Source organism: Tupaia chinensis, unplaced genomic scaffold (assembly GCF_000334495.1).
Source record: "Tupaia chinensis unplaced genomic scaffold, TupChi_1.0 Scaffold000316_1, whole genome shotgun sequence".
NCBI classification, from domain to species: Eukaryota; Metazoa; Chordata; class Mammalia; order Scandentia; family Tupaiidae; genus Tupaia; species Tupaia belangeri.
Genome location: NW_006159809.1, coordinates 7,189,332 through 7,206,096, shown reverse-complemented (window position 1 = coordinate 7,206,096; position 16,765 = coordinate 7,189,332).

Below are 16,765 nucleotides of genomic sequence, written 5' to 3'. Positions count from 1 at the left end.
CAGATTTTTCCAAGCCTGGCTCAGGTCCAACCTCTGCACAATTCCCCATCCTCCTGGTAAAGGGCTTGTGCTTTCTGCTCACAGATATCCTTGTATGCCTCGCCGGTGCCTTTTGTTTCTGCTCTACAGACACTCAGTATGGCTTCTGGTCACTAAGGACAGGGTCAAGCCACAGAGGTAGCCTTGAAGGGAGAGGAGGGCTGCCATTGCTCACTGCAGTAAGGAGCATATTTTCATCGTCCCCATACCCTCATACTCAAGGAATATTTCAGGAACGAGCAAAGGTCATTACTTCGGTTCCTAACCCCAAAGAGACTCTTGGTCCTTCTTCCCAGGCCTTCCTAACGGACCAGGATTAGAGGCCATGGGCACAGACCAGCGCGACCAGAGAAATGACACACACTACCACCTTCCCTGGGCCTGGCCTCGGTCAGACATTCTCCCAACTGCGTTGAACACCTCCATCCCTACGCCGGACCTCCCGGAGGCGGAGTAGAGCAGTGAGACTGGATGCACCTCCCAGAGCGCCTGCGCAGGAGAGTCGGCCCTGAGCGAAACCCCCTGGGCACTGTACGCGTACAACCTGCAGGGGGCAGCACGAGGCCGCTTCCCCGGAGGTGACCGACCAGATCGCCGCAGCAAGGCTGAAGCGCAGGCTGGCACCAGTCTGAGCCGTGGGGTGGGTGGAATTGCCCAAATTACTGCAGCGTGGTATTCGCGCGCAGCCCGGGACCCTTGATCCATCAGCGCAGTATACCAAGAAGCCAGTGCAGAGTAGGGATCAAGGAAACAATTTTCGACATGAGACTGAAAGAATATTTTATCTTGCCTCTTATTTACTGTGTGACATTAGACAAGTTATCCAACCTGTCTAAGCCTCGGCTTCCCCACCTATTAGACAGGGTGATGCAGCCCATCTCGTTGGGTGGTAAGTAGATCATATAAGCACACGATAAGTAAGTGCTTAATCAATGACCAGCAGTTGGGTAATGGCTATGTCGCTGGACTCCTGTATAGTGACCTCAGTTCGAGTCCCGGACCCAGTGGCTTAAACTCACGCTGGGCACGTGTGCATGCCCAAGATCCTAAGATGCAGAAAGAAAGGAGGAGAAGGGATTGCAGCGTGGCCATCTCCCTGGACGTGATGTCTCGCTTTCTGTCTCTCAAATAAATAAATAAATAAATAAATAAGTGTATGTATGTATGTTAACCCTGGGGCTGGTTCCATGGCTGTGGCTAAGGCACACACACACAACACTGTGCTCTGCAGGCTGGGACCACATGGGAAGCCCAGGTTAGATTTCTGGTCCAAGTGAAAAACCAGGCACCTGTAATCCCAGCACACCTGTAGTCTCAGTGGCTCCAGGGGACTGAGGCAGGAAGATCCTGAGCTGGAGGCTGGCCCGGGTCACACAACCAGACCCTGTCTAAAACAGAGCGGAGCTTGGTAGTGTGTGTCTGTAGCCCTCGCTAAGAGGCTGAGGCAGGAGGATCATGGTGGCCAGACTCTGTCTCTTAAAAAATCTAAGGAAATGAATGTCTACCCTTATCAGCACTTGTCTTGTTGCATCGTAATTGCCCATCGGTGCATTTCTCTCCTTATACAGGCTTCTTTTAGGCACCTTTGAGAGCTATATCCAGGAGTGAAATTTTGGGGTCACATAGTATGAAAATGTCCCCTGGATACCAGAGCTCCCTGAGTAGGTAATGGTGTCAGCCATCTTGGCATGACCAGTGCCAGCACCATCCTGATCAGAGTGACAGCTCTGCGGGCTGGTGAGAAGCCTGGGAGCTGAACTGGATGAGACTGTCCGAATAACACTGGACACTACAGAGACATGGCTCAGACCTCAGACCAAACCAGCCACTGCAACCCAGTTTGGGTCCCTCAGAGTCCAGCCTACGGGAGCCCTGGATGTCTGACTGCCTTACTGTGTGAAAGAAAGACCTACCTTCCCCCTCAGGCCCACCCAGCTCACCGGGGAGTTTGGGCCACCTGAGAGCACTTGGCCTGGCCTGGGTATCCCACTTCTGTGCTTCTTGTCGGTCACTGAGGTGGGAACTCCAAAAGCACAGTGAGGATACCCTGTCTTTCTAACTTGAACTGCAACCAGAGATTGAAGCCCTCTCACCTCTGCCCAGAGAACACAGGCAGAAGCTCAGCCCCATTGCCTCAGCCTGCAGCCCTACTCTGCTCACTGCACAGCCCTCTCAGGTGCAGACCAAAGGAGTGTGCCAGGGGTTCTCCCCAGGGAGGCTGGGCTGCTCCCTCAGGGCCTGCTGGGAAGGAGCAAGCAGATAACTGGGAGGTCCTGGCCTGGACAGTTCTGTGTGACTGGCCTGAGGCCAGGGAGCCCTTCTCCCTTCTCCCTTCTCCCTTGTCCCTCAGGGCCCGGCGGCAGGAGCACAGCTAACCCATGCAGCATCTCTGTGAGAATTAGCTCAAGCTCATAGTTTCTGTCCCCACTTATCTTCTAGGCCAGGAGACCCTGTGCAGTGCACAACTTACCCAACTGTACAGGGCAGGAAAGCACATCATGCCCGTCCCATGAGAGGTGGAATCTCAGATCGTGAATCAGTCTGTGATCAGGCAAATGTCCACTTGTCTACTTCTGCACCCTAGGCCTTGAAGCGCGGGGGAGAATCAATGTTCTATGAGAAAATAAGGCTTTTTTACTCCTGTGAGAGGACTCGCAGCTCCCTGAGGGTCCTTCCAGAGCCTCCGCCTCTGGACCTCACGGAGTCCTCAGGGCAGTGTCAGGAAGCTCATGGCTGCCTCCTTTACGGCCGGGCACATGCTGGCCAAGATGGCTGACTACTCATCTGTGCACGTCTGTGTCTCCTGCCAACTGTCGTCCCTATCCAACTCCAGCTTCAGTTTCCCTTGTGAAAGGTACTTAATGATTTAATTCACTCATTAAGTACTTAAGTCAGTAAGTAATGAGCAATAGGAGTAATCATAAAAATACACGGGTCTCAGGGCTGCCGTGAGGAGGAATTAACATATATAAATATAATGCCTACGTAGAGACTAACTAGATAATATATATTAATCTGTTAGGAAGGTGCCTGGCACCTTGGAAAGGCTCAATAGATACAGTAACTATTGTGCTTGTCTAGGTCACTTTAAAAGCACAAGTTTCAGGACTAAAAAAATAATCAGGCTAAGGGGTCAGTAGGTGGCATGGTGGATAAGGCACTGGACTCTCCGCATGGTTGACCGCAGTTCGAGTTCAGACCCAGCAGTTTGAAAGGCACTGGACTCTCCACATGGTTGACCACAGTTCGAGTTCAGACCCAGCAGTTTGAGTTCAGACCCAGCAGCTTGAAACATCACTCCAGGCACATGTGCACGCATGCCCAAAATCCTGAGATGAGAATGGAGGAGGGGGACTGTGGCATGGCCATCCCTCTGCCCCGAGGGAGAGGAAAATACTTTCCTTCCCTTCTCTCTCTCTCTCTCTCTCTCTCTCTCTCTGACTAGTGTACATGTCTTATGGGGAAAAAGAAATAAGAGAAAGAAAGAAAGAAAGAAAGAAAGAAAGAAAGAAAGAAAGAAAGAAAGAAAGAAAGAAAGAAAGAAAGAGGCTAATATCTAGAATATGTAAAGAACTCATATGAAGAAGAACTCAACAATCAAAAAGATTTGAACAAAAGATTGAATAAGCGTTTCTCCAAAGAAGATACACAAATGGCCAATAAGCACAGGATGGTCAAGATGATTAGGGGCATGAAAATCAGAAGCACAATAAGGTGTCACCACACACTGACTAGGATGGCTGTACTGACAGACAGACCATAACAGGTGTTGATGAGGATGTGGAGAATTGGAGCCCTCACTGGAGCCCGCAGTGGGCTTGTAGAACAGTGCCGCCACTCTGGAAAGCAGTGACAGTTCCTCGGAAGGTTACATGTAGAATGATCTGTCTGACCCAGCTATTTCACTCAGAGGTGCACATACAAAGAAATGAAAACACATGATCACAGGGCCAGCAGGCAGTGTGATAGTTAAAGCACTGGACTCCCACATGGCTGACCATGGTTCAAATCCCAGACCTGGCCGTTTGCTTTCTCACTTTCTGTCTCTCTGTCTCTCTCTCTCTGGTTAAATAAAATAATAATAATAATAAAATTAAATAATATTTTTTTAAAAAGAAACAAAACACTCGGTCACACAAAAAATTTTACAGCCAAATTCATAATAGCCAAAGAGTGGAAACAACCCAAACATCTATTAATTAGTGAGTCGATTAAACAGAATGTGGTAAGTCCATATTATGAAATATTATTCAGCGTAAAAAATAGTGAAGTTCTAATCCATGCTACAATATGGATGAATCTTGGAAACATCATGCCAAGTGAAAGAAACCACTCACGAGTCACACAGAGTACAAGTCCCTTTATATAACATGTTCAGAATAGGCAAATCTACAGAGAATATAGACCATTTTGTTTCCTAGGGTTGAATGGTATGGAGGGTTGGAAGGTGATAGTCAAAGGGTAAGGGTTTGTTGTTTTTTTGTTTTTTTGTTTTATTTTTTTGGAAAGGGTGATCAAAAAATGTTTTAAATTTTATTGAAGGGCTGGTTGTATAACTGTGGGAACAGAGTAAAAATTATTAAATAGTGTGCTTTAAACTGATGATGTGTTCAGTATGTGACTTGTATCTCAATAAAGCGGTTACCAAAGAGAGAGAGAGAGAGAGAGAGAAGGCAGTTTGAAAGGACTCCCACACTTGGGACAATTTGAGAATAAATAAGTAATGCTAGTAACATATTATAACTCATTCAGAACAGGCACAAGCCATTTGTTGCTATTGATATAAACAATGCATAAATAGTTTAATGAGAGTGGAATATAAGCAGTCTCCAAGCTCTTCCCTGCAAAATGCTTGTTTATTACCAATAAATTAGTGGAATAAATAGTAACTTTACAGGGAGAAATGTGGCAGGCACCACCGTACTGAAATGGCCAAAGTTGAAACCACCAGTAAGAGGATAAATCAACTTCATGCCCCATCTGCCAGAATCCACCGGGAAGAACTGAGCCTCCCTACTGTGATATCTTCTTGCCAAGATGCACAGTGCCGATTGAGTCATGAGGAAGTGGCAGCCAAACCCCTGCTGACACACACTCCGAAGTGGTCATAAAGTCAGCAAAGCTGAAGGGGACAGAAGAGACAGAAGAATACACACAACACATACTCTCAGCTGAGTCTTTTTAATAATAAGGGACATTTCCAGAACCACTGGCAAGTCCTCAAGAAGTCTGAGGAGTTGATGGGGACAGTGCTTATGATTTGGATGATTGTATTGTGATTATGAGAGACTGCGTCTTTTGTTAGAAATATAAAATAAAGCAGGGTGTCAGCAACTTGGGCTCAAATAGGTTGGTGAGGGAATTTCTTTGTACTCTTCTTGACAACTTTTCTGTAAGTTTCAGATTTTTTTAAAGAATTATTTTATTTAGCTTTATTTATTCATGTGTTTATTTAAATTTGACCAGAGAGGGAGAGGGAGAGGGAGAGAGAGAGAGAGAGAAAGCAAGCGGCCAGGTCTAGGACTTGAACTGCAGTTTGCCATATGAGAGTCCAGCGCCCCTAACCACTATGCTAAGTACTGGCCCCCTTGTTTCAGATTGTTTAAAACAAAATAAGAAACCATAATATATACAAAATAACTGACCCATATTCTTCAAAAATGTCTGCTAGCAATACAAGGAAAAGTTGATGAGCTGTTTCCAACCAAAGGAAACTAACAAAAACCTTAAAACTAAATGCAATTACTGATACCGAATTAACTCCTGGGCCAGAAAAAAAAATACATACAGAGGAAATTATTGGAATAACTGGCAAAACCTGAGTAAAATCTAAGGTCTCAGGTAAGAACACAGATTGATCTAAAAAACTGAAATTGAAAATGCTCAAAATCCAAAATTCTGAGCCTTGACACACCACGACAAGTGGAAAAATCCACACCTGACCTCAACTGACAGGTCACAGTCAAAACGCTACAATACAAAACATATAAAATCACCTTCAGCTGCTGGCTGTATGCTGTATATGAAACATCAGTGCAGTTTGTGCTTAGACTTGCATCCCCAAGATACCACATTATGGACGTGCAAATATTCCAAATCTGAAATCCAAAGCCCTTCTTGTCCCAAACATATTTTCTAAGGATTATTTAACTTTTTAAAAAAATGTTGATGAGAGAGAGAGAGAGAGAGAAAGAGAGCGAGAAAATGAGAAAGCAACATTTCGAATAAGGGACACTCGACCTGTAATAGGCATTGTATTGATGTTAAATTTTCTGATTTTGGTCACTGCACTGTGACCATGAAGGGGACAACGCTCCTTCTTAGGAAAAATACACTGAGATATTTAAGAGTAAAAAGGTGTGGTGTCTGCGATTTATTCTCAAATGTTTCAATAACAATCATGCAAATACATGAAGAAAGGGAAGGATAAAGCAAATGCGACCAAAAGATGGGAATATTGTAGTTCTTTCTACAAGTCCTACAACTTCTTCATAAATTCGAAATTGTTTTTAAAATAATGCACAGCCTCCTCCTTCCCCTCCAACACACACACACACACACACACACACACACACACACACACACGATGTCCTTCTCCTTACTTTCCAGAAAGATCAATTAAAATTAAAACCAAGACCCGGGTTCACACTGAGGAGAGAAGACTCTCCTCCTGTTTCCAGTAAAAATTAATGTTTTAAAATGCTACTTAAAACAAAATGAAATATAAACCCAAATGCTATGTACATGAATTAAAAACATGCATACACAACAATGCATATTTTGTGAGAACATATAACAACACACACACATAAACACAAAGGAGTATTCCCCAGGGCAGGGAAGAAGTGTGGAGAAGAGGGGCGTTTGGGCTAAAGAGAATAAATACAAAAAAAAAAAAAAAATGGGGGAAGAATTAGGGACCAGTGAAGTGACCTCCTAGATTTCTCACCTCACACTTCTGAGGAATGGGATGGAACCGGCGTGAGAGCGAGCATAAAGGGGGTTTCATGTTTTAACTTTATATTATGGCATCGTTTAGATTTTATGCTACATTCACATTTTTGCAGGGTTTTTTAATATAGAGGAAAATGGTAGCGCATCATCTATTCTCTGAACAGCTAGTAGAAATGAGATAGAGTTGCATCCACTAGACTGTCTCATAGCCTAACCTGGAAAAGTAAAATACAGAGTAGCAGGGATAGTATGAATCACTGCTACAAAAAACACGTAAGTTAGCAAATAAAACATTATTAACTGCAAAGCACTCTAGACGGAGGGTTAGGGAGAGGGATTTGTATACGATTCAGTCTGATTATTTTACAAAGAATTTGTATTACTTTTCATTTTTAAGTTAACCACATATATTCCCACCATGGAAAAATAAAATAATATGTATGTATTGCCTTTATGATTGAAGCACATATTACTACTGTTGATTAAGGAAGGAATTGATACCTAAAGGACAATTAGTATTCTTCAATAAAGAAATGGAGCAAAACACAATGTACAGCAGTCCGGATTATGTAGTTATGTCTTTATTAATAGAGCAACCTTTTAAACTGCTGTTATGCAAATACCCAGTGGCGACACCGTGAGTTTCCTGTTCAACATCGTTGAACAGGATGGTGGACTTGCCTTCCCGGACTTGCCCACCCACACTTATGTACAAGCCGCTGTGTGAGTACCTCTCCGAAACAAGCCTTGTCGCTAAGCCGGTGCACAAGAAGGTTCCTAAAGCCCTCTCGCGGTTTCTACCTGACCACGCCCCGCCTGTCACCTCCACTGTGAAGCCTTACCTGACTTTTTCCAAGAGTGGGAAGGACCCTCCGCCCCGGCCCACCCACTCTCAAGCTTTCATTGTCTCTTCTTTCTAGAGGGCTCCACGCTGCGTGGTGATCCTGACTTCCAGGGCCTGACTCCGCATGAGCTTAGAGTGCGGGGAAAAGTACTTTAGCGCTAGGGTTGATTATTTATATCTGGAAGTCCCGGGTCGCTAGCACCACGCCCAGCCTTTTGTGATTCCAAAATAAACGCAAATTGCTTTGCAAAATAGTCTGGTAGTATCTTAAGAGCAAGGAAATTGCCCCTATCCTGGTGACCTCGTAAGGATCCTGCCGAAATAATCCTCCCCCAAGGAGAAAACTATATACATGATTTTGGTTTGAGCATCATTTTCATGCTGAAAAGCAGGACATGCCGGAACATCTCGTAATGGAATGGTTAAGTAGATGACACGGTGACTTCCTGTGTAGGTCGACTACTCCACACTTACGAGCATAACTCATAGCAGAGATTTAGGTGTGACCTCAAATAGGAAAGCTGAATACAAGACTGCACGTTCATCGAAACTAAAAATAAACAGAACAAGGATGCAGGTAAAAGTAAATAAATAAAAAGACTGAAAGAGTCTTTTGGGGGGACACTGGGATTTTGCCCTGGTTTCCATTCGGTTATTGTTCTAAGCATGTGAAGGGTGTGCAAAGCCCGGGGGCGGGGGTACAAGGAGCCTCAACATTGTTTATACGGCTTAAAAACTCAGAGAAAGCAGGTATTTTCAGCCAGAGAGTGCCTTTTTAATGGGAGAATGCTTTTTTAGGGGTGAGTTTCCCGGCCCTTTGCCCTGCCGGTAGTGGCTAGGGACCGCTAATGGCATTCCCAGGGTCTCTCGGAACAAAGCCACAGCCGCGGAGTCCTCCTGGACTTCTGGGCTAGAGTGCAGGGTCCCTCGCCCTCGACTCTGCTGCACCCACCATGCCCAGGTTGGCGGAGCCGAACCCGGGTTGGTGGAGAGGGTGGGTTTCGCCAGCGATCTGTGGCTTGGTTTGTTTTCCCCATTTGCAACCTGCACGTCCCCGCCTGCTGACCAAATGGAAGGATTCGCAGAAACTGCGGCCAAAGCTGCGGCGCCGGCGGAGACCCGGCCGCGCTTTGTTCGGGTCGCGCGCGGCCTCCCTATTTCCGGCCCCGCCCCTTCCCACTCTGCAGACCCCTGCTCTCCCTCCTTTTCTCGCTCTCATCACCCGGCTTTCGCTTCTGCCCCTACTTCTCACCCAGCTTCTCCCCTTCCTTTCTCACCCCTTCCTTTCCTTTCTCCCATCTTCACACAAGCCCCCCCAGACACACACACCGCTGCAACCTCCACCAGATCCCCCCAAGGATTTGCAGTTCTCCCCTGCAGGGCAGGCTCTTTGGTTCTCGGTGGAAAATCAGCCAGGCTCGGCCTAGGGGCGCTGGGTTTCGGGGAGACCGAGCTGCGCGCCCAAGCATCCGGGGTCCATTTAAGCAGGCGGCATCGGAGAGAAGGAAAAGTAAAAGGCCAAGGCCGGGAAGGCAGATCTCTGAGGGGAATGACAGCCGCGGGACGCGGGAGATGGCGACGCGTGTGCCGCCACCTCCACCCAGTGACCCTGAGGTCGCTCATCTCTGTCTGCTTGTTTGGGGGGGTTTCTTAGATCCTCTCCCAGGACCCAGGGTTTCAGAGCAGAGCGCCCATTTTGCAACCCACCCCGTGCCCAAGTTTGTTCTCTGGGAGTCTCCGGGAGCTCTCCAAGGAGAGAAGAGAGAAGCAGGTAACACAGGAAAACGTCTCCCAGACTCTTCGACTCGGGACAAGTCACATGCCCCAGCACACGTCCTCTGGGCCAAGAGCCTTTCCTGCTGCTGTCCTTCCAGCTCTCCCCTGAACACGTCCAGGGCCTCACGCTAAGGTGGCCTGTGGGCCGCGATCATTTCACACCCTGTCCCACTAGGCGATTTTTTCGGCGATTTTTTGCAGGGAGGCCACAGGTACGGGGAAAGGAGAGGGACTGGCTCTTGGCAAGATTTCTTTGCATTGTTTGGTTAGTTTACCGACACTTTGGAGGACTTCTACATTGCCAGAAAGGAGGGGAGGAAAGTGTTAGGAAAATAGAAAGGAAAGTGGAATTCGAATATAAAAGAACAAGCGATAAGCCCTCTTTCACAGACGTGCGCACACGGGGAGCTCAGAAACGTGCCTTGAAATTTCGCAGACCAGTATCCGCGGTTACCTGGCGGGCAGCTCGCTCCCCCCGACCAAGGCCAGGGTCGGTGGCATCCTTGCCCCCTGGCAGCCAGAGAACGCGGCCTTGGCTCGACAGCTGGCCGGGTCTGGGTGCGCTCGGGAACTCGGGCTCCCCGGAGCAGCCTCCCCGCGATCGCAAAACCCCCGCCACTGTTCCCGCGCCCCGGCCCCGCCTCTCCCGAGGACCTTGACCTCGCGCGGACCTCGTCGCCACCGTTAGCTCTCCCTGACCTGCTTTTGAACCCGCTAATCCCGCCGCGAACTCTCGCCCCGCGGCGATCCCTCGCCCGGCCCGGCGCGCTAATTCCCGCTGACCCGCCGCCTCTCTCCGCCTGCGCGGCTTTGACAGCGGCGACGGCTTCCGGCCTGAGTCCGGGAGTGAGCAGGTGTGCAGACCAGGACGCTCCGCATGGCCCCGACGCGCGCTCACACGCCCTCGAACCGAAGCAAACGTTCACACTGTAAACGCTGTCCCGCTTTCTCGTTTCCCTTCCAATTCATTTAAGGAACTATCAGCCCCACGAAGATCAAAGTCGCGTAACACGCTAAACTGGCGTCGCTGTGGGGAAGCCGGCACTTACACACGTGGCTGGCAGACAACCTGGGCGCAGGAAGCCGGCTGCCAGAACTCGGCGCCAAGCGCAGGCGAAGGTGTGATCCTTCCTATTTTTAAAGGGAGGAGCGGATATGGGGCAAGAACTTGGAGTTTCTAGGGATGGAACTGAGGGCCTGGAGAGGCACCTGTAATTATTAAACTTCCTCATTTTATAATCCTTTGTGATGTTTAGGTTCTAAAAGATTTTTGCTTCTATAGGTCACATGGGCTCACCAGAGACACAGGAAGTGAGAAAGCACCTCCACACCAGGGGAGATGGTCACTGCAATCCCTTCTCCATTCTTGGGGTTTGAGGCACCCACACCCAGGACCCCTGTGGGTCTTTAAAGCCGCAGTGCCTGGACTCAAACAGCACAGGTGGCCAGATGCCTTAATCACCACGCTGGTTGGTTCTGTTTACTTTTTTCTTTTAAGAAAAAAAAAAGGAAAACTGCTATCTTAAAATTTGAAGAAATTAGTTCACACCGGTGAACTTACCCTCCCACACACACCCAAGGCCAAAGTCAGTGTTGGGGATTGTTTTGTAAACCAACTGGACAGATTGCAGAGCAACCCAAGTGTTCCTCCAGCTTGGCCCTTGGTTTTTACCGACACTTTTCTGTTGTTTGCTTTGCCAGAAGATGCAGGCTTGCTAAATTGGGAGGGGGAGCATCGCCATGGGGAATGCTCACAGACAATCCGTTTTCCTCCATTTCTCCATTCTGTCAGGATTTTAGACACGTGTACATAGGTTCCTGGGGTGTTTCTCAAGCTGCTGGATCCAAGACTCAAAGCATGAGGTTGGCCACGTAAAATCTGGCTGTCTTAACCACCACCCGCTACTTCACGGAGACAGCCTGGCCCTTGGTTAGTACAGAGCAACTGACACCTCACTTCTTTAAAGGTAGTTAATTTTCAGAGACAGTTTTCTAGCCCAGAAAACAAATCTAGGAGAATCACTGGCTGGAGATTGCATATCTGTGTGCTGTGTGCATATCTGTGAATGGTCAGGTGGAATGGCTTCCTAAGATCAACCTCTGAGGTCCCTAGCCCTCACCTTACATAGGGTCAACTGGGCCAGAGGAAGATTCTCCATCTTCAGTGATGTAGGTTCCACTGCCATGGGGTTAGGATCTGTTTGGTTCACAGCTGTGCCCCATTGCTTTGCACTGCCAGCCTGCCAGCCTGGCTATAACAGGAGCTCTACGGGGTGGAGAATTCTTCCAGCCTAGCCCTCCCTGGGCCAGTGGCTTCCTCCGATCAGTCCCTAGATAACCAGCTCTTTCTCGGCAGGGGCCAGGCCATAGGAGAAGCAGAGAGACCTCATGAACCTGTGTCTGGACCCACCTGAGCCAGAGAACAATTGAGGCCAATGAGGTGAGGAGGGACCCTAGAGCCAGACTGACCAGGAGCACAGGGCCAGAGTGACCAGGAGCACAGGACCAGAGTGACCAGGAGCACATGGCCCGAGCTCAACCAGGAATCCACCCTGCAGGTGCTGCAAAATGATCACTTCCTGGAGCAACTGGGCCCAGTCCCAATGGGTTCCCCAGCGCTGGGGCCATGGGAGAGTGACCCAGAATATGTAGAGTCCCAGCAGGCACAGCGGATGTGACAAATACACAGAGGAGCCTTGTCTACAATAAGACACTGTGGGCAAGTTCAGAAACACACACCACAGGAAGGAAAGGCAAGAACTGTTGAAATAAAATACCACCGCTTCCAACTCATTCTAATCACGTTTCAGATTGTTTTACTAAATTTGCTCAAATTATGACACTCCACAAGTTTAAATAGTATCAAAAAAATAATTATAAAGGCTCCCAGTGTAACCTCCTGTCACCTCCCAAAGACAGCCAAGTAGCAGCTGAGAAGCCCACAGGCCCCTGACACTCTCCTGCAAAGCCCAGCTCTCCCCCAGCTCCCTTCTGAGAAAAGCCTAGGAAAGGGTGGGCCTCCCCTACCCACACACACCTGCCTCTTCTCCCCTTGCCTCAGAGGACGTGAATCTTTCTTGGGCTCCAGTTTCTGTTCCTTCCTGGCCTCACCCCTGAGTTATTCTTTCTTGGGTCTCAAGAAAGTCCTCTGAGGCAGTCTGAGAGTCTTGGGTTGAAAACAGACAGAATCCAGCTGCTCTGGGAGCAGCACAGAGGAACTAGAAGCCAGGAGAGCGTGCCAGTGTCTACACCAGGACCGGAATTGGAGGCAGGAAACAGGAAGTTTGAACTAACTGAGGAGATACGCAGTCCCATGCCATGGTAGCCAGTCCCACCTGGGACAGGCACAGAGACAGCCAAAGTCAACACCCCAAATCAAACCTGGATTCACTACCCACAGACTGGACCCCTCTTTTTGTCCACTTGGACAGGGCTAACCAGGTAGCTAAACTTTCTCATTCCTTCATCCTCCAAGCCAGAGGAGGACCAACTAGTGCTCTCAGCTTTAAGCTTAAGCAACACAAGATTAAGTTTTCTTTCCTCCACCACCCACGGAGTACCAGGGACTGTATTCTACACAGGTGAATGTACTCCTTATAACAAGTCCAGATATCGGTACTAATATTATTCCCATTTAACAGATGAAGACACTGAGGCACAGAAAGTTTAACCAACCCATCAGCATTAGCAACTGTTGGTTCACTGGAAAATTCATAACACATGTTTGCATAGAAAAATGTAGAAAAATACATCATACGTTTTTGATTGAGCCAATAGTGGTAGAACCAGGGTTGATCCCAACCTAGCTAAGGGCCATGACTAAATCATTACTCTAGAGCCCGTAATTACTAAAATCTGACCGGTGCAAAGTCTCTCCTCATTCGACAGAATTAGAAAGGAAGCTTCTGGAAAGTGACCATTTACCTGGGGACAAAAGCTATCAGATGTTAGATGGCATTTCCTTGAAACCTCTCCGGACACCTCTAGCTGCTCCCAGAAAACTTTCCCCTTCTAACCAAGCTGCTGACCAACCACTCTGAGTGAGGGAGGCATGTTTATGAAGAGCAAAAATAATTCAAATATTCACCAGTAATGAGTGCACAAACGAAATGTGGTATAACCATAAATAGAATACTATTCAGTCACACAAAGGAATATGGTACTGAAACAGGATGCAACATAAAGGAACTTTGAAACATTGTGCTAAGTGAAAGAAGCCAGGCACAAAGTCTCCATATTATGTGATTCATCTACATGAAGTAACCAAAATAAACAAACCCATAGGGTGGTTGCTTAGGGCTGAAGAGGGACAGGAGGTTGGGGATACACATTTCTTCCTTTCTTTACATTTTTGTCAGAGGGTGCATGTGTTTACCAGAGAGAGACAGAATGAGAGAGTGAGAAAGTATCCCCCATGGGGAATGGTCACTGCAATCTCTTTTCCTCCTTTTTCCCCTCCCTTCAGGATTTTACACTCAGGCACATGTACACACACACACATACACACACACACACACACACACACACTTGCCCAGCGTTTCTAGACCCGCTGGATCCAGGACTCAAACTGTGCTGTTGGCCATATGGGATCCAGTCGCCTCAACCATCATGCCACTGGCTGGCCCAGGATTTGTGTGTGTGTGAGTGAGGGGGTGACAATATTTGAAAACCAATGGTGGTGAGGTGAATTACATCCCATAAAGCTGCTATCAAAGTAATAAAAAACAACATGCTCGCACACATAATTCTAGGATGCGAGGATGAGGATGTCGCCCAGCCCCAACAAACCCAAGCTCTGTTCTGAAAACATCTGGGTCCTTGCGGTTCAGGTTTACTGTGGTCCCCGCTACAACTCCTCCAACTCCCCACCGGGGCAGTGCCCTCCATCTGAAAGCCTCCTCCTGAGCCCCCTCCCCAAGACTTGACTCATCAGGACCACGGTTCCAAGACAGGAATTGGGCTACAAGGGAGCCCCACTCTCAGAGTAAAGTTAGAAAGAAGGAAAGAGATATTTGTCTTAGCAGGGGCTTGGGCCCCACATCTGGATTTGAATAAACACGAACCAGCTGCGTGACCTTGGCTTCAGCTTTCTCCTCTGCAAAATAGGACAGCCAAATGAGTTCCCACCCGAAATAGTCATACTACTCTTTCAGGAAGGTCTGCACCGAGCTTCAAGCACCTCACCAGCATATCTCTTGCTTGAAAATAAGTGAAGGGTCACCTGATTTGGGGGGCGGCGATTTAGATTAAATCAGAATATGGTGGGAATGAAGGAATTTTGATTGTTAAGGGAGGAGGAAATTTGGAAAAAGAGTCTTTTAAATTTCTTGCGTGTCTTCATTCACTCAAACTGCAAGCCTGGTGGGACTGCAATTTTCTGGAAATAGACAAGAAAACAAGAGAGCACTTCTGCCCTAGCAGAAAGCGCGCTGCAGAGAAGAGGGGCAATCAGAGAGTGAGCAAGGGGAAGAGCCAGAGAAGGGTGACAATGAGGTAGGGTCCAAGAGGAAACTGCTTGCCCAGATGGAAAGGATAGGGCAGCCCTGGAAAGGAAGGTGGAGAGGAGGGAGGAATAGAAAAGCAGAGGAAGAGAGGAGGGGGTGGCCCGATCTTCAGATGAGAGGGGAGGAGGACGATTCAAGGAGAACTACCAAGGGAGGAGGATTTAGGAAGCAGAGACAGTTTGGGAGGAATTTTGAAGAAGATGAAGAAGAAGAAGAAAAAATCAGGAGTCTTGATGCCTCCCCCATTTTAGGGACCCACTGGTTCCTCGGTTGCCCACTGGACCTCCTTCCCTGCTCTGGCCCAGCCTCCTCGCTGGACCCTGGCAGCCTCTCACCATAAGAATCCTGAGTCCTGTAGGTGGGGTCAGTTTTTCAGGTCAGATTGGACAACTAGGGTTGAGTCTAGCTGTGTTCTTCTAGCCAGGCCTATTCACCCTCCCCAACCTCCTCCCCCCCACCAAGTCCCCTCCTACCTCCTAGACCATCCTCTTCTCCACCCAAAGCCCTGACCAACTCTACCATTCCGTTTCCCATAACTACCCTCAGGCCTTTGCTTCAGCAAAGTGTCTGATTCCTGATCTCTTGTCCCAATTCTGTGGTTCTCAACCTGGAAACCTTTTAAATGTATGGATGCCCACTAAGAACCACTGGGAAGCCATGTGGTCTGCACCTGAGCACGAACAATTTCTAAATATGTGTGGGTGTTGAAGACTCCGGTGTGTCTTCTTCCTGAGGCCTCTCTGGCCCTGAGCCAAGGCAGGTGTTGCCGCTCAATACCTGCCTGGCTAGGTACCTGGAGAGCTTCATCAGGTCCGATCTGTCAGTGGCTAGGTACCTGGAGAGCTTCATCAGGTCCAATTTTTCAATAGTGGTCACTCCAGTGTGGCCCTCTTTTGCAGACTGGCCTATGTCCAGACACAGGCGAACTGGGGGCCCCCATGAACCAAGTCCAGTGAAGGTAAATGCCAATAGAAGAGGTTGTGGGTCCAGAGGTGGTGTAGTGGCTGGAGTTTTTTGGCATCTCACCCTGGACCAGGAAGCCTCAGTCCAGCCAGCTTGTGTTCCCTGCTGCCGCCTCAAGGGCAGTTTCTCATACCTGCCCCCCAATCCTCATGGTGGGCATGCCTGCAGCTCAAGAATTCTGCTTCCCGCAGAATCCCCGGAATGCAACCCTGACATCCAGCACGGATACGCATCTGTCATCTTGTGTTGCCTGAAATGAGTCAGTGACTGAGCCTGCAGGCAGCCATTGACCCAGGAGAGGCCTTGCACTGGAATTCCACGAGCTTCACCATGACCCAGCACTTCTCCCACCACCCCGAGTCTACGAGTCTACGGTCTCCCATTGGAGCGGCCCTCCTTCAGTTTCAGAACTGCTACTCTTTTCAGAAATAAGTAATTGTTTAATGTTTTGCAAAAAGAGTAATGCTCATTGTTAAAATTAAGTCACCCTTTGAAGGTGATGACACACTTATGACCCCAAGCTGGGTCTGAGAAGCATCCCTCCATGCTCACCCCAAGCTTCCAGAGCCTTGGACTGCAGGGGAAGCCCATTTCCCAGCCTTGATAGCTGAACAGGACAAAAGGCCTGAGGAATGGATTCTTTAAGGACGAGGGGTGTACTGCCAAGGATCTCTTATGGACCTTT